This window comes from Pinus tabuliformis, chromosome Q (assembly GCF_031772625.1).
Source record: "Pinus tabuliformis cultivar Carrire ecotype Pingquan chromosome Q, CPIR1, whole genome shotgun sequence".
In the NCBI taxonomy this organism is placed as follows: Eukaryota; Viridiplantae; Streptophyta; class Pinopsida; order Pinales; family Pinaceae; genus Pinus; species Pinus tabuliformis.
This window is the reverse complement of record NC_142296.1, coordinates 1,009,753,027-1,009,772,145: the sequence shown is the minus strand read 5'-3', so window position 1 is coordinate 1,009,772,145 and position 19,119 is coordinate 1,009,753,027.

The following is a 19,119-nucleotide window of genomic DNA, read 5'->3' as shown; positions in this document are numbered from 1 at the left end:
ACTTAGCTAAATTAGATGAGACTCGACGTGACGCTACATTGGCAATCGAGACTCACGCGAAGCGAATGAAAGCTCAGTATGATAGAAATGTGACCCCTCGAAGTTTTTTGGAGGGAGACCTAGTGCTCTTATATGATCAAGCTAACGATAAGCTAGGTGCTGGAAAATTCGTTCCTATGTGGCATGGACCCTATATTGTAAAGCGAAAGCTAGCAAAAGGGGCTTATGAGCTAGTAGATTTTGATGGGGACTCTTTGGATAAACCCAGAAATGGGCTTTACCTAAAGAGGTATTATGCTTAAATGGTGGGTATGGAGATTTTTAGTTAGGTTAGGTTTTCTTTCTAGCTAGTTTGATTGTTAGTTAGTCAGTGTGCTTAGCTTAGTGAGTGTGTTTTTCGTCGGTATTCTGGCTTATCTTGGTTTTGCTCTTGATATTGTAGATGTCGACGCCCCTCCAAACATACATTGGATTCGCTGATGGTGCTTGTCGTAGTACACGGAATATCTCTTCCGCAGCTTGGGTTATCTATTCACCCTCTGACGAGTTAGTTTCTATGCATGGGGTAAGCCTCGGTCAAACAACGAATAACATTGCAGAATACAGTGCAGTGGTTGAATTATTATCCGAATCTATTTCATTTGGAATTCGACGTTTGATAGTGAGGTTAGATTCTGAACTTGTTGTATTACAGCTTAATAGATTTTATGCCATTAGAAATCCTGTGTTATTAAGGTTGTTTTTGAGAGTGCGTCTCTTGGAACGTGAATTTGATTACATTGAATATCAGCATATTCCAAGGTCCTTGAATACATTAGCAGATGCAATTGCTTCTCGAGTGTTGGACAGACATTTACGATAATCATGCAAGTAAATTTAAAAAACATTTCATCATACATGTTAAACAAGATAAGCCGGTAATAGTGATATATATATAGGTAGAAGTGTGTCAAAAAATATACATCGTCTTCGATCATAGGTTGAAAAACACCTTATGATCGGCAAAATGATAAGTACAAAAAGTCAAAATGTCACATGTGTCCACAAGTGACTAGCTAATCACTGGTGGTGCTCCCTGTACGACACCACTGCACGAGCTACCTTGCGCAAAAATCTCCTCAATGGTCCAGGGACCGCGACTACGTAGCGCTGCAGTCTGATAGGAATATCATCCATAGATGTCTCTGGTATATCTGCCGTCAGACGCTGTAGATCATGCTCCAACTCAGTCAGTACCTCCGCAGCCGCCGCGTCCTGTGGGGCCGGTAGCAATGCAACTGGATGTCGCCTCTCGAAAAGCCGGAGGTTGGCTGGACGCTGTGGACCAACCTCTGCATTTTGAAAATTTTACTGTCAGTTTGAGACGATATATATAAAAAACAAAAAAAAAAATACATAATTTGAAAACTCGTGAAAAATAAAGTACCTCTGTCATCCCATTGTTCTCCCTGTGGAAGAACCATGTCCGGATCACCTCGAAAATCTATTCCGGCATACGGAAAATCCTGGATCGCAAACACCTGGTCCTCTAACCAGTGAAAATAACTGTCAGTGAATCGAACAACTGCCGCACCCTCGTCCGGATGCCGGGCCATCACAGCAACCCATCATACCAGCTTTGGCTCCTGAGGACCCGAAATATCAACAGTGAGATGCTGAGGGATCAGCATTGGTATCCTCTCTAAGGCAAAGCTCACGACTATAGGCCCATATCCAAAGGTCTTTAGTCTGCCGGTCTTTGCCTTGGTCAGTTGGACTTTCAAGTTAGCCAACAGTGCATCACACCAGTTGAAAATGGTGCCTTGGAGACAATCAATTGCCATCCGAAATTGAGACCCAGTAGAAATATGTAAAGTGGCTGAGCCACAAATTCTGGTCACAGTGAAAGCCAAGACCATGAGTTCACGTTGAGAGACATATTTGATCTCTATGCCTTTCTTGTGCTCTCGATCAGGAAGGCACCAATCTGCTCGGAGACTATCAAGGGATTGGCCACCCGGCCTAGTCCCAGCCAGATTGAGTTGCTCACCTCTGTTCAGCAAGCCAGTAAGAAAGTAAATGTCAGCAGGCTCTATCTCGAGTTTTTGCCCGCCGATATAAAGCATTGTTCTTGAACGTTCCACCTCTCGACCAGCCACTCCAAGAACCTTACCTGAGCTCTCATACCGGGAATGGACCAGTATTTGTATAAACCACATCCTCTTAGGGCATCGAGGGAGGGTTGATGATTGATTGCAGCTTCATCAACCTCCTCATGCTCTCTTTCTCTCCAATCCAGCATGATAAGTGCCCTACACATGATTAAACAGGCATTAAAATTAGTTTTGAGAAATTTCATTGGTTGGTTTGGGAGTTTGGGGTTTCAAAACCCGCGTTTTGCGGAGGACGCACCCCGCGTTTGGCACACAGTGCGCCGGGACGCAGGTGGCCTGAAGGCAACCTGCGTCCCCCGACCTTTTCCCTGTGTAGGAAAAAGTCGGGGGACGCAGGTCAGCCTTTAGGAAAGCTGCGTCCCCCGCAGGGCGGTTTCCAAAACCCAAAACCCCCTAAAAATCAAAAATGAAACTTAAAACAAAATTCTAAACGGATGAAATTGACAAGGAGGATGTTGTGAAATACCTGGAAGAGACGGCGTTCGATTCTAACGGTCGGATTTTCCGCAGCGACCACGGGAAGTTTCTTGTCAAAAGCTCCTTTTTCAACCTCAACAGTCAAACGGTAAAAATGACATGGTAAAAAGTCTTTTTATAGGTTTTTTGGATGAATTTGTTCATTTTTCACCATGAAAAGATGTTTTTCGATGAATTTTTGCCTATCTTAAACAGGTATGAGTAATGTGTCGCTTTTGTGCAGGACAAAGGGACTTAGAGGGAAAAATGTCATTTTTCACAAACAAAATATCAGAGTCATCTTTTAAGCCCTTTTCTGACTCCTAAAACATGAAAAGATTGCCGAGCGTTTCTTTTACACTCGTTAAAACGGAATTAAAAGACGGTCCCCTTATAGCTCTTTTCTGACCGTAAAATCAGGAAAAGATTGCCGTGTTTTTGTCGTTTCAAACTCGATACGGAAATAAAACGACGTGTCCTTGATCGCTTTTTACTTTTCAGGTCAATGACACTAACTATGAAAGTACTCCTTGGTCGCAAGATCAAGCGGTTCCCCCAGGTATTATTTTATACTTTTTCGGGCTTGAGGGACACAAATTTACGAAAAAGTTCAACTTGGAGTTTCCTTAAGTTTTTCAGACTCTCTAAAATTGAAAAACGCCGAGTTTCTCCTATACTGGGCTCGTTAAACATTCCACAGTAAAGGACCTGTTCAATTACAAATAGGAACGAACCACTCCTTCCTAGGGTTCGAATCAAAACTAGGTTGGACTCGTCCGAAGGATGAGCTTATAATCAAGCATATGTTATCCTCCTCAAGCTTGTTAAAAATAAAGAGGTACTTGTCAGAAATGGCGGGGGAAAAGAGAGAAGAATGAGCCTATTTGTTACCTTTTGTCTCAAAAGAAACTTTATTACCACTCTTGGACACGACACTTTTCATTCACCTGGGTTGGGAAATCTTTTACCTCACAGTCAATCAAACCACTTTTGAAAGTCTTCAACCGGGTTCTGGGGATTAACTTTGAGTTATTTAGTACCAAACCATCTGTCGTGTCGTTATGTGTTCAAGAGGTCTGCAAACAAAACTTTCATCTGCAAAATACTTGTCATCCATTCGACCATCCCTGAGTCAGTCCTTACAGCAATATTTCTTCAACTTAAACAATGATTTCGTGTTGTGGGCTTGCCTGCAACGAGCCTCTTTCTATCGACATCAGCACATTATCTAGAGAGATGACTTAGAAATCGTCAGTACCTTGAGGTCTGCATGCATCAATGGCAGGTTTCTCGCCTTTGACGTCAGTTTACATCATTGACTTTCGATCGAAGGATTCCGTGAAATGTTCGATACCAACTCATTCATTCACATCTCATGGATTGTACTGGGTACTTTGAGAACCATTGACATTACTGGTGGTCTCTCTCACGCTTGTTAACAGTTCACATCATCGACTGGTAATCAAGTGGTTTCTACCATGTTCGACATCGACTCATTTATTCGCATGGCTAGAATCGTACCAATTCGAGAAGTAGGAATGAAGACCCTGGATCAAATCTTTACCGTCCAGGCTGCAAGGAGTTTTGTATTCATTATCTAAATAGACTAATCATAAACAGATGGCTGCGCCCATACTGTGTCTACAAAAGTCTATGATTATGATGTACTACAAAAATCATTTCTGTATCAGAGTAGTTTAGTCTGTTAGTTAAAGTTTTTATCTGAGTATGGGAATGCCTACCTCAGTGATGATATAATCTTATCCATGTATTTTGTGTTGAAAATTGCAGGTTCCAACCAGGTTCTCCACGAGATAATCCTTGAAATGATAAAGCGCTTCACCCTTCCTAGATAATACAAAACCCTAATCTATTCCAGGCTTCGCACTTTAGGGGGCATTCTGTTACACTAAAAAATGTCACCATGGCTATTTACAGTCGGTATGGCTCAATCAACAGTCATACTACCCTTTTGAGCAAGTCTTATGCCTCTACTATTCATGTCAAAATCCAAGAAAGAGAGAAAGTCCTTATAAAATATGTTTATCTCTGGGTACGCAGGTTCTCTCAAGCCTTGCCTGCGGGTACGCACCTTTTGTTCACAAGGTCTGCGTCCAAGGACGCTCTGTATCTAAAGGGACAGGTGCGTCCCTCTGAAAAGGTTAAAATGCGCGAGTTTCATCTTCAAAAACTTACTTGTGGTCACTTCTAGAGCTTTCTAGAAGGTTCTTCGATGAATATTGAGCGCCTCCAGATGGTTCATGCACTCCTATCAAAGAGGAACTTATCCCATCAATAAGGGAGTGATCCCATCCAAAGAGGGGACTATCCCATTGATGGTGGACCTGATTAACTTCCTCTTAAGCACTATAAAAAGAGGCATTGAGCCAGAAGGAAGGAGGTTGAAAGCTATAGATTTCTAAGGGTAAATGCTGCAGGAATTAGGACTCCCATTTAGAAGTTTGTGAGGAGAGATTGTCACCCTTACTTGTTCTATTTGGAAGTGGGTGAGCTTTGTCAAAGTAGAGGAAGACTCTTGTGGACCCTAGAAGGAGCTTGCACAACACCAAGGCTCAGGTTGTAATGGTTCCTTTTGATTACCTTTAATGCAAATTGGTCCATTCTTCTCAATAGCTTGTTGTTAATGGGTTATTTCATGTACTCCTTGGTCTATATGTTGAATATGCTTTGTTTTATGTTATAATCAGGTGCTATTTAATTGTTTGACTGTTGGTGATTGCAGGTTTTGGAGAACGGGAGGAGCTCATCCGGATCAACAAAGCTTGGACTTCTACAACAGCGTTTGGACAGAGGTAAGAACGAAACACTTGATTTCTCATATCATAATGTATGTTTAGAGAAGGATAGCTCAATTTGTTTTGTTTGTCATTAGAATGTCTTAGACTTCTAGGAAGTCAGCTGTGTCCGCACCCTTGACTGATTCCGTGTGACACTAATTATATGTAACAAAATTCCCTATAATAGATGGGTATCTCAAAGGTCTCTTTTTCTGTTCATGGTCATGATGATAACTTTTTCAAAGCCTAAAGATAGTGTTACAATTGGATTAGTGCAAATACGACATGGACGAGTGATATTTGGAATTTGGCTTAGTTAAATTAAGCCTAGATCACACATGCATTTACTTTTCTAAGTTATTTTGTTGTAACTATATTCAGGTCATAAATTCTTTAAGAAGACCCAATATTAGTGTGAGAGGTTACAGAGAGCGAAATTGAAGCAAGCAGATTGTGACTTTAAAACACCATATAACTCTATTTTTATTCTAGATGGAACACTTGGATTTATGTTTTATTGAAGACCTTACTATATGTGTGGGAGCTTCACTCAATGAACCTCTAACATCGCACGTGCATTCGTGGCATACTAAACAATACCCTTAATTTGACTACATATTGGAAAATACCTCTAAAGTCACTTTATTTAACCCCCTAGCAATATTAACCCAATACACCTTCCCAATTTAAAAGCCCCTACTTTCACTAGATATTGTAGGTATTCATTTTTTCATAAACATTTTTTATATCCCTTTATTTTCATTAACAATGGTAAGCAAATTCTGCACCTAAAAAGAATAACCTAAATACTAGGTCATTGAAAACTTGAAAGTTTTAATAAAAAATTGGCAGATATAAGTTAGTTGATTTACAAATACATATTGTGGAAAATTTGAATGGAAAATACATAGATTTTAACTCTAAATTGCATATATCTTCTATTGAATACTAAAAAAGATACACCACAACAATTCAATCTAAAACCTCAATAACCAAAACAATGTTGTGTCTTTCATCTTTCTTATAGAATAGGAAAAGGAGAGAAAGTACAATGAATATGGAAACATGCAAAATCATATTTGGTTGGAATTTGTCAAATCATAGCCCTAACATGACCACCTAGTGCACCATAATTGCATGCTAAGAGTGCCAAGTAAGTGTGTCTCCACAAAAAATGAACTGGAGCATGCAATCATGCATCCCTTCCTTGAGATCTGTGTCCTCTACCTAATATGGGAATTTCTCATGCATAATTATTCTAATTGACTAAGGATCTGCAACCTGTTAGTAAGAATATATCATGCATGATAAAAATAACAAAAAAAAATCTCTAATAATAGAAAAACTCTATCCAAAACTAAAATTGCTATATTTGAAACAACATCTAAACTAGAATTAATTGAAGGTGTGACATGTGTGCCCTTAGCATGCATGCATTCCCGTCCAAACAATAGTCTATTTCACTATCTCCTATGACATGCACATGTCATCTACTAATCAATAGTTTGTATCACTGTCTCCTTCACTTTCATTCAACCTATTCATCAGTAATGTAAGGAAAGGGTGAAGATGCCATATTTGTTGTCTTCTCTACTGCCCCATCATTATGAGGATCACTAGCATAGAAACAGGTACAAAATATTAACAAACGCATTAGACATAGATTATAGAGGTATTAGTAATGTGATGCAGGTCTATTCTACAACAAGGCTACTTGGGAGCAGGGGCAAAAGTAGGAAGTGAGAGTAGAAGCGAGAAGTGGGAATGGACACAGGAGTGAGAAGTGACATTTTCAAAATCTCCAAGGTTGGGAATGATTTTTGGAGTGAATTTTATATAATATATATTTTTATATCTTTGATGCATATATGTCAACAAAAGCTTGTAGAATGATGAATTTGTGATAAAAACATAAAAACATGGATTAAACCATATAGCATCATTCATATAGTAGTTAAACCATCATCAACCATAGGTCCACAAATTACAAGTTCTAAATTATATAGCATGTAAGGGTGCACATAACCAAAATAAAATCAAGTGAAATCCATCTCTTAACCGAAAATACATCAACAAATAGGCTCTGGATGGCCTCTAACATCCAAAAAACCATGCTACAATAAATACCTACATATCATCAAAATCATTTCCTATCTTGGGATCTTTGTCATTAATATCACCCTCTAAGCATTAACATAAGATAGAAAAAACGCAACATGTTAAGTCAATAATTCGTTTGAGTGATAGGTACATTTTTAGTAGGGTCGTGATAGAGGAGTTTGACAACCAATGTCACTATCATCAAGGCACATAGAGGGCTTGGTTCTCTTGATTAAATATGAGTTTCATACCCTAGTACATGAAAAAATCCAATGGAAACATTGTGATCCCCCCAATCCTGAAATCCTGAAAAAACTAATAAGTCTGCTGGATTTTAAGTGAGATCTAAAATTCTACTTTCTCCATATGAAATCTAATGAGGTCATAACCACTCTCAAACATCCCTAGGGCCATAGGTTTGAATATTAGACTACTATGGACCTAATATTACCATATATTTTTTTTTCTCCCTCCCATAATACTCTTAAACCTCTATTTCTCCAGCCCACTTTTTTTTTGCCTCCACATGGCCAATGTATTTTAAAAACAACATCTTATAATACACATATTGCTATACAACATATAAAAGCCCTTTACCCCCTATTATATGCTCAATATATTATTTCATTTTTCCTCATTTTTTATCCCCTAATATGAACGCACGTGATATGGTATCGTTTTTTTGGTGAAGCCCCCATGACTATAGGATCCAAGATATTTTACTTACATATACATCAGAATTACATGAAAAGATCTTATTAACCATGGAACTTAAAAGCACATAAATAATGTGGAAAATAACGAGAAGAACATGAAATCATGACCTAATGATTTGATTACAAAGTTCATCTAATTTGGACTATGTCTCCAGGCCCTGCTCAATAGTGAGGAGTCCTTCATTCATTAAGTGGCATAAAAAGAGATAAGAGTACAAGAAACATTCTTTACAATCCTTATACCTCCAAGCTAGAAAATGGATGAAGAATGGAGAGCCCAGCTTCAAAAATAGAAAGTACCACTGAAATTTGAAATCCTGGTGAAAAATCATGCAAAAATTCCTATCCAAACACCCAATTTGGATAATCGGGCCTTCTACAACTTCTCAGAACCTCCCTACTGCTCATGGAGAGGTCCCAACCTACTTCCAGGTCAAGGTTTGCTGCGTACTACAGATCCTAAGCTAATCAACCAGACCTCCCTCTTCTTTTGACACAAAAGGATCTTTTATAAGCATGGCAACAATCCCTCAAAACCAAGGCAATTTTAAACAAACGTCGAAGTTTAGCAAGCAGTAGTTTTCAAACAGAGTTTTTCGGGTCATGAATAGTACAGAGGTAATAAACCTCCAAGCATAGAAAAAACCTCCATCAAATAGTCCAAACAGACCACTCAAATCTGCGAAAAATACAAAGAATCAATACTTCCCTAAATCCGATGGCTTTAACAAAGAATCGACTTTTTTTCTAATCAGCAGATAGAGGTGTGCTTGTTACATTAAGCGATGAACACAAGGTGATAAAGGTGGACCCGTCGACAATTATAAACTGTAGTATAATAAATATCGCATCTGGGATCCATCACAAATCGTAATCGAAGGATAACCCAAAACCCATACATCACGCGCTCTGCGGACCCACCGAGATTATTAAACATAATGTATAACATATCAGATCTAGAAGCCCCATCGCAAATTGCAATTGATAGGGTGGTACTCTATGCGACTAATCTAGTTGCGATCTGTGATTGTGATTCATCGCATCACAACCTGACTTTGTTCCGGGGTCAATTCCTTAACCTTCTGTGATATGCAATTGCGATATCACAAATCGCAACCCGACTCTGTGATTGTGATATATCGCATCACAACTTGGCTTGGTCCAGGGGCCGATTCTTTCACCTCCTCCTTTTTCAATGGGCAATTGTGATTTGATCGCATCGCAACATTAGGCCGATTTTCCTTAAGCGCGACCTCTGAGTTCTACAATATGCGATATCCAGGACCAATGGAAACCTTCCACTTGACACTTCCCCATTCAGTGAAGAGTCTTGCCATGTCATCTTCTCTTGCCACCTGCCCAAGTCAAACCTGAACTTTGAATTGCTCTAACTTCTTCATATGAACTCGGATTCGAGTGTCGTTCACACTGTTGGAATCAGGATGAGAAGCACTTTGATCCGATGCTAAGTTTATTTAGATTCTAACGCTTTTTGTTTGAGCCTTTTACCATGCCACTGGTACTTTCTAAAGATCCACCTAGATCAATCCTCTCCACTAAGAGCTTTTGGACCACCAAAAGCCTTTTCAGTTAATTGGCAAGTGACGAAATGGATCCCTCACCTTTTTCTTCATCCATCGAACTTTAATTGAATGCGTTCCTCTTGAAGCCCACACAAATGTAAAAACATTAACACGTCCAACACAATGGCTGCGTCCTCACCAATCCACACTTCCCAAGAGTTTATATCATACACTCTTTAGTCAAGGATTACATAATAAAAAACCAATACCTAAACTTCTCATATTAAGAGGTTACAAACATCATCGTTGCGTTTTGAATTGATGAAAAAAAAAATCATCACTTTTACATTTACTTACAATGCACGATTTACAAATCATGGCCATAACAAGCTACTATATCTAAAAAAGCCATATTTTACTTAACAAATAGGACCTCCATGACTGTGGTGGATTCGTTTGTTGATCATTTTCACTTGTTGGCTCCTTCATCGATACTTTATTGGCACAGAGCATATTTTACATGGCTCCCTGATGTCCCACCTCGTTTCTATGACTACCATGGTTCTTTCTCCTCCAAACCTTCTGAATCATCTTGGAACTCTTTCCCCTGATGTGCCTCTGATAAGGGTTTATGGATCCATCACTGTCACGGGAATGTGGTGAGCTGCCCTCGTCATCTTTCATCAGTAGGTCACTGGCTATTTTGGATCATTCCCCAACTTCCTTCCTGACATACCCAAGTCCTCCATGAAAAGGTAATTCCTCCACTTTGATGGGGTTTACAATGCCTTGGCCATTAGTGCCAAGGCCCTTCCCTTGATACCCCATTTTCTTCAATAGTTTGGATCCGATACCTGTTGTATGTTTTTCAAAAACAACGAAATCATCACCAGGAAAGGTACATGAAGCTGAAGAGTCACTTTTTACCTCAAGGCGGTTATGATGCAGCTTTTCAAAGGCTTCGTCCTTGGCTTGCAACAAGCGTAACAACCTTTGTTTCTCCTTTTCGGCTTCCTATAGGAGTCTCCTTAGCTCAGTATTCTCTACTTGAATGATTCGGTTGATCTCCTCAAGTTCCTAGAGCCACACCGCATTAGGTGTCCTTTTCAACTTTTGTACAATATCTATTGAGACCTTTGTTTCATTGCCCGAATCAGAACCCAAATCAACGGGTCCATTCGTTGCGATCCCAAGAGTTGTGATCTTCCTTTCGTCACAAAAATCTAACCCTAGGTCAATTGGTCTACCTTGGGTAAATCCCACAACTGTGACCTTCTCATCTTCCTCTAATTTAGACTCGTTATCCTATTGCAAGGTGGAAATTGTCTTCCACCTCTCCCTTCTGTCATTCCTCCTAGTCCTTAGTTCAAGGTGCAATTTATAGCAATTTTCTTCATTGTGTCCCTCTTTCTCACAATGTGTACAAGAGGGATTTTCTCCTATTCTCTTGGTTATTACGGCTCTTTTTGGGTGGTCATTTTGTTCATGCATCCCCTTGCTCTCGACATGCATGACCTTCACATTGGCCTCATCGATAGTAGTAGGCTCAAACAATAATAATGAATTTCATATGTAACTATGTAAGGAACTAATATACATAGTTACAATCTCTGGTGAATCTAATGGAATGCTCAAATTCAATGCTTGTTTCATAAATTCTTCGGTGAAGTTTTGTATATTTTTACCCTTTTTTTTCCTTGGGTATTTCCATTCCATTAATTATTTTTTTTATATCCCGGAGGGTAAAACTAATTCTTCAATGCAGAAATAAAATTTGACCATGAAGAAAGAAGGTTACCCATTTTTTCGTTGCCTTGCAATATGCTATTCCACCAAACGAGAGCAGTGCCACTCATTTGAAGGGATGGAAACTAGATATTTTCCTCATCTTCTTCGATCTGTTGGATCCGAAAGTAGACTTAAATCTACCTAATCCAATTGTTGATCTTTTATGCATTACACTCTCCAATATACATAGGCAATTCTAACTTTACATCTAGTTTAAGGAAAGGTTTCTTAGAGCTATGTCTAGAATCACGATTGAAGTGATCATAACTATCACTTGAAGACAGAGAGGGAGAGGTATCTTCTCCAAAATCTCCATGATGTGTCGATCCACAATCATCGACATCTTTCTTCTTGTGTTGGAGGGCCTTCTCATACTCTAAATATTGTTTGTCCACATTCTCTGCCATATTGTAGAATACCTTGCAGAAATTTTGTTCCTCATCCCAACGAGCATCTTCATCCACCATGTTTCTTCTTTGTTATGCACGTCCTTCTTCAGGATCAAAGGAATTAGTCATTCCTTCTCCATTTCGCATCTTGTTCCGAGTTAGCATATACTTAGGCAATTCGCATCAACAAAGACCTACTTTGATACCAAACTTTACCCAAGATCTTTTACTTACAGATGCATCAGAATTACATGAAACATAGATTATTAACCATGGAACTTAAAAGTACATAAATAATGTGTAAAATAACCAGAAGAACATGAAACTATGAAATAATGATTTGATTATGGAGTTCGTCCAATTTTGACTACATCTTTGGGCCCTGCTCAATAGTGGGGATGCCTTCATTCATTATGTGGCATAAAAAGAGATAAAAGTACAAGCAACCTTCTTTACAATCCTTATACCTCCCAGCTAGAAGATGTATGAATAATAGAGAGCCCAAATTTAGAAACAGACAGTACTATTGAAATCTTGGCAAAAAATCATGCAAAAATGCCTATCAAAACACCCAATTTGGAGAATCGGGCCTTCTGCAACTTCTCAGAACCTTCCTGCTACTCAAGGAGAGATCCCAGACTTCTACGAGGTCAGGGTCTATTACGCACTATGTTTCTTGAGATAATCGGCCATACCTACCTCTTCTTCTAACACAAAAGGACCTTTTATAAGCATGGCAGAAATCACTCAAAACCTGGGCAGTTTCAAACAAACGTTGAAGTTTAGCAAGCGAGTGTTTTCCAAAAGAGGTTCTCTGGCCATGAATAGTACGCAAGTAGCAAAACTCCAAGCATAGGAAAAACCTACATCGAGCATTCCAAACAGACCACTCAAATCTATGGACAATACAAGAATCGGTGCTTCCCCGAACCCAACGGCTTTAACAGAGAATCAGCGTTTTCTCCAATCAGCAGACAGGGGTGTGCCTGTTACATTAAGCGATGAACACAAGGTGATAAAGGAAGACCCATCGGAAACTATAAACTGAAATATAATAAATATCCCATCCAGGATCCATCACAAATCGCAATCGGTCGATAATCCAAACCCATACATCAGGTGCTATGTAGACCCATTGAGATTATTAAAGATAATGTATAAAATATTGAGTTCAGAAGCCCCATGAAAAATCGCAATTGGAGAGGTGGTACTATATGCAACTGCTCCTGCTACAATCTGTGATTGCGATTCATCGCATTGCACCTAAATTTCCTCCAAGGTTGATTCCTTAACCTTCTGCAATGTGTGATTGAAATATTGCAAATCGCAACCTGACTTTGTGATTGTGATATATTGCATTGCAACTTGGCTTGCTCCAGGGGCTGATTTTTTCACCTCCTCCATTTTGGATGGGCGATTGCAATTTGATCGCATCACAACCTTGGGTCAAATTTCCTTAAGCCGTGACCTCTGAATTCTACCAATGGATCAATGGTAACCTACCACTTGTCACTTCCCCATTCGCTAAAGAGTCTTGCCATGTCATCTTCTCGTGCTACCTGCCCAAGTCAAACCTGAACTTTGAATTGCTCTAACTTCTTCATATGAACACAAATTCGAGTGTCATTCACACTGTTGTAATTAGGATGATGAGCACTTTGATACAATGCTAAGTTTATTTAGATTCTTCCACTTTGAGTTTTGATCCTTTTACCATGCCACTAGTACTTTCTGAAGATCCACCTAGATCACTAGATAATTGATATCGACTTTTATATTCTTGGATTCATATGCTTATAATATTTTAAGTTATTGAGCTAAATTAGCTTGTCTCATATCGTGGAAAGGACCCACCACATACCTCAGCCAAGTTCAGTATCAATTTCAATTAGATAGGAAGTGTGTTTTGAATTAGATTTAGCAAAACTGTACTTACAATCTTTGTTTATTTTTGTGATTTCAAGAATTTCGGTACTTAGGAATGTAATTGAATAATATATAAAATATTTCATAGATCTAGATTCTATGTTCAAATGGTAATTGGTTAGATTGTTGTTCTAAATTGTGTTAGTCTGTAGATCATTTCCATAGGGATTAATTGAATTCGTAAGTTTCTCTTCTGATCATGAACATTGATAAGTCTGAAAGAGCATGTTTCAGCTTAGATCAGATTTCTGAGGAATGAGTTTTTCACAGTCTTTGGAATGAATTCTATGATCTAAATGAAGTAACTCGATTGTCTATGGATGTATAATTTCAATAAAGAGTCCTTGTAGTTGATGCTAAACATGCTTGAATTTTCATGATATTAGGCAGAAGCAGTGTGCCATTTGTTTTATTTCTCAGTCAATTTCGAATATTGAATTAGGAAGTTGTGTGCCATTTTTTTCATTTCTTAGTCAATTTTGAATAGATTTAGTGAGTTAGGAAGTTATGTGAATGATTATGAGTTTAACAGAATTGTTGGGTTTACTTTTTGATTTCTATCTTGACCGTGGGGTTAGTTGTGTCAATATTTTTTAGTAGAAAAGATTGTTTAAATCGAATTGTGAATTTAGCTTATGATGATTGTTGAGTTTATTTCCATAAGAATATTTAATTAATTGCATGGTTATCAAAGATAAATTAGAAATTTGAATCATGTGTGTGACATTGAAGACTATAATAGGTTTCTTCACTTCCGCAAACTTTAGTGTAATTATTTTGAGCTAGAAGCAAAGTTTGGTCTTTCGGTCCTTAATTTCGTACTAAGAAAATATAGGATAATGAATTTATATGTGAATAGTAATGCCTTGTAACTCAAAGATTACAAACTTCAGATTGACAATTCTAAACTCAGGGAATTAAAAGGACATATGAAAACCCTAACAACTTTCATTTTGGCACAAACACAATGATCCAATCATAATTATTTTATCCATGGAGAATAATGCGATCTTTGTATAATTTTTAAGTTTATGAATAAATGTATTATTGAGGTATACTATACTTTTCTTCCAATGCACATATATGGAACTATAAAGTATCAAGCAAAAGTTTTAGCATGTATTATTTTTCTCTCCATTTTGTTGTATAGTTATGAACTTCCAAAAAAAATTTCACCAATGTATGGATGCATAAGATAAGAATCTTCCTCATCAACATAACTATTTAGGAAAACTCAAATCTACACTTTTCTAGGATCTAAAGTTATAACATCCATATGTATCCATCCTAAATAGTATTTCCTTAGATGTGTATAGGTAGGGAGTGCTAACATTGGAACTAAGGATTTTTAAAATGAAATTTATTTACTTTTAGAATAAAATTGGAAATTATCTAGTATTTACAATACCAAAATTTTTATTTGGAAGAAAACCTCTAGTTTGGCTTTCGATTATCAACATAAAACATAAAACATCCTAACTGAGTGAAATATAAATATAATTTATCCTTCTCATGGGGATTTTGGACATTTTTTGTAGCATAAATCTTGGAATTTCTTAGATTTTCCAAAGGACCATGTCTTGGTTCTTCAACTTCTACAAATTTCTTATGATCATTATTCATACACATGCATCAAGACTACAAGTGTCATTAATGAAGTTAAATAGAAACTCAGTGGTTTGATATGAGTTGATATTTGTCATTCTATGATACTATCTACATCTCTAATTGTCTTATCTTCATATATATCTTTTGTGTAATTTGTATGTAAAGTACTTTTTGGTAGTAGGCACTAGATGGTGGGGAACAATGTTTCATTACATACAATATGACTGCCATAATATTTAAATCATTACATCTATATTACTTTTTTGAAAGTTGTGTTTTTTCTAAAATATAAAATCACACTTTACATGGTTTATGTTAGGGTCCCACCCTAACCCCCTTATTTATGTAATAGGATCAAGTCATAGTTATAGTTAAGTAAAGAGTCAATAAAGCCCATATTAATAATTGTAAGTGGTTAACCCGCATTTAATGAAGGGACCACAGTTAGTTGCAAATGGGCCATGGTATTAGATAGATGGTATTAATAAGAACCATGGTATTGTCCCATGGTATTGCATGTGTGAATCCTATATAAAGGATAGAGACTCCCCTCGAGGAGCATCATGTCTTATTTTGTATTGAGCTCTGCTCTATTGGAGGTTGCCCCCTCGAAGAGGCAAGTGAACATTGCTTTCTGAATAATAATATACTTGTTGTTATTTCTCATTGTTCTATGTTCTGGGTATATTTCTTCGCATATTTGCTATTCTGGTATCATCTTGCAGGTTAAGAGCATAACAAGTGGTATCAGAGTGCTTTCCAGGGCCGGTGGGATCTCCAATTTTTAGCAAAAAAAATTTGCTAGAGACGTGTTCCAACGTCTTTAAACCACGGGATCTGTCGTTGAGCGCATAAACTTGCGGATTTGGGGAGGCATGCACACAGGAAATACAAGAGGTGGTCATGCTTGTTGGACTCCCTTGTAACCCCTATGGGTACCCCTTCGAGTAGTAGCGCATTAGGCAGAACCGCGCACGGACTGTCTTCCAGGTACCCTCTGGATATATCGGAAGCCCCCTAGCTCCCTTGAAACTGCGCCATAGATAAACCATCAGCCATCTTGCTGCTACAGTACACCGAGAACAACACTTAGAGAGATTACTCATGCATATGATAGGGTAGTCAGGTTGTACAGCCAAGGGTACGGTTGATCCTCCTTGGTTAATGCCCTGAAAAATTGGGCCAAGTACTACTATCAGGCCCTTATGTATATTGTGATCTATAGCACCTGACACTCCTGGAGACCATAGTTCCCTTCTCTATCTCTGGATCATGCATAATCTTTTCCAGATCAGATCTCGCAAGTGGCGTTTTGTCGCAGCAGCAACAATCAGTTCCATTGTTCAAATCTATTAGAACAAGCATTCAGATCTATTAGATCCATCAGATCCGTAGCAGCAATCAGTTTCATCATTCAGATCTATCAAATCAACCATTAAGATCTCTCAGATCCGCCATCCAGATCTGAGTAGTGTGTGGGTTCTTATACCTGGGTGTGATTTTCGCAGGACTTTGGGCAGCATTGACATTTCTGGGATTCGGCTACTGCAGTATTCCTAAGCAAGGAGTAAAACTTTGTTCGGAGTAAAAAAAAAGAGTTTGAGACCCCCCCGGGGGCACTTATTGGTGACTTATCCCATAAGAATAAGGACGACGAGCTGAGCAAGGTGGTACCATTCAATTGTTAGTGCCAAAAAATTTGGACGGTCCCAAATTTCAAGTACATCGGCCCAGTGCATGGTACAAAATAGAGCTCAAGCTATGGCAAATGAGAGGATGGGCAGCCTTGAATCAGCCTTGAAAGAGGTTGTGTCACAGCTGAAGGATTTAAATGCAACACTCTCTAAGGGCAAGGTGGAGGCACGTGAGGAGGCATATATTGGCAATGAAAATAGTGAGGGTGAGTCTAGGCAGTCTCTTCACCTCTTTGGCACTCACCAACAATCCCATCTGTGACCACCCAAGATGGACATGTATAAATTTGATGGCTCTCACCCGGCCGCATGGATAGCACAAATGGAGCAATATTTCACATTAAATTACATCCTGGATAATGCGACTCAGCTTAGTGTGGGTATCATGTACTTGGAAAATGAAAGATGGCAATGGTGGCAATGGCATCAACATTGCTATGGAAGGCCCTTGACTTGGGAGACATTCAAAAAAGCTCTTATGGATCGCTTTAACCATGAATCTGACTTTTTGGGTCGTCTCACTAAGCACCGACAGACAAGCACAGTGAATGAATATATTGCAGCCTTTGAAGCCTTAGCTTTCCACACTAGAGGTCTACACGATGAGTTCTACGTGGAATGTTTTGTTAGTGATCTCAAAGAAGCCATACAAGCCCACGTCTGACTGCACCACCCTAGCTCATGGTTGCATGCTTGCAGGATAGCTCGTGAAGTCAAACATACATTAGCGGCCCAGTCCAATCACCCAAATTTCATTGCCAAGGGTCGCCCCCCACAGGCTCAAAGCACTACCCAAACACTCAAGGTTAAAAAGGTAAATGGCGGAAAGAAGAAAGCAAGGATTATGTTACTACTATGATGAGAAATACTCCCCCAGGCATAAATGCAACGAGTCCAAATTCTTTCAAATTGATGCTACTGATCATAGTTCATCGAAGGAAGCCCCACCACTTGAGCAACCAGAGGAAGAAGAAGAGGACAACTAGCAGGACATTGTACCTAAAGAACCAATTATCTCGCTGCATGCTTTAGCAGGGATTTCTTCGCCTCAAACTCTCAAAATCTGAGGTTTTATTAAGCATCGCCCAGTAATAGTCTTGATTGATAGTGGAAGTACACATAATTTTGTCCATCAAAGAGTCGCAGAAGCAGTGCATTGTTTTGTCTGAGAAGTCTCTAACTTCCAGGTCCAAATTGTTGATGGGGGAACAATGAAATGTGAAGGCCACTGTGAAAATGTCAAACTTCAAATGGGGGATTATCATTTAAAGACCCACATGTTTTCCATACACATGGGAGGGTACAACATTTTCCTTGGTGTTGAATGGCTTCGCACACTTGGCCCAATCACAATGGATTTCCAGGAGTTATATATGAGCTCTAAGCAGAACAACCACTCACATACCCTCCGCGGACTCCAGGCAGGAGATCCCTCTATCATCAGCTCACATCGGATAGAAAAATTGTTAAAAAAGGGCCACCATGGAGTTATAGCTCAATTTAATCCCATCCAAGCCTTCAAACCCACTTCTCTTCATATTCATCCTGAGATAAAACAGATCTTAAACAACCATCTGCCAGTCTTTGAAAAGCCTCATGAGCTTCCACCTTCGAGAGGGGAATATGATCATAGCATTACTTTCGTCCCACGGGCCCAACCACCAAATGTGTGCCCATATAGATATTCGTTCACCCAAAATAACGAAATAGAAAAAATAATCAAGGAACTCTTGGAAGTAGGCGTCATTCATCCCAGCATTAGTCCTTATTCATCGCCGATGGTCATGGTGCTCAAGAAAGATGGGGAATGGCATATGTGTCTAGACTTCAAGGCCCTTAATAATTTGACAGTCAAAGATAAATTTCCCATCCCGGTTGTCGATGATTTGCTGGATGAACTAAATGGGGCTCAATTCTTTACTAAGCTCGACCTTCGCTCAGGCTACCACCAAATTTGCATGAAAGAAT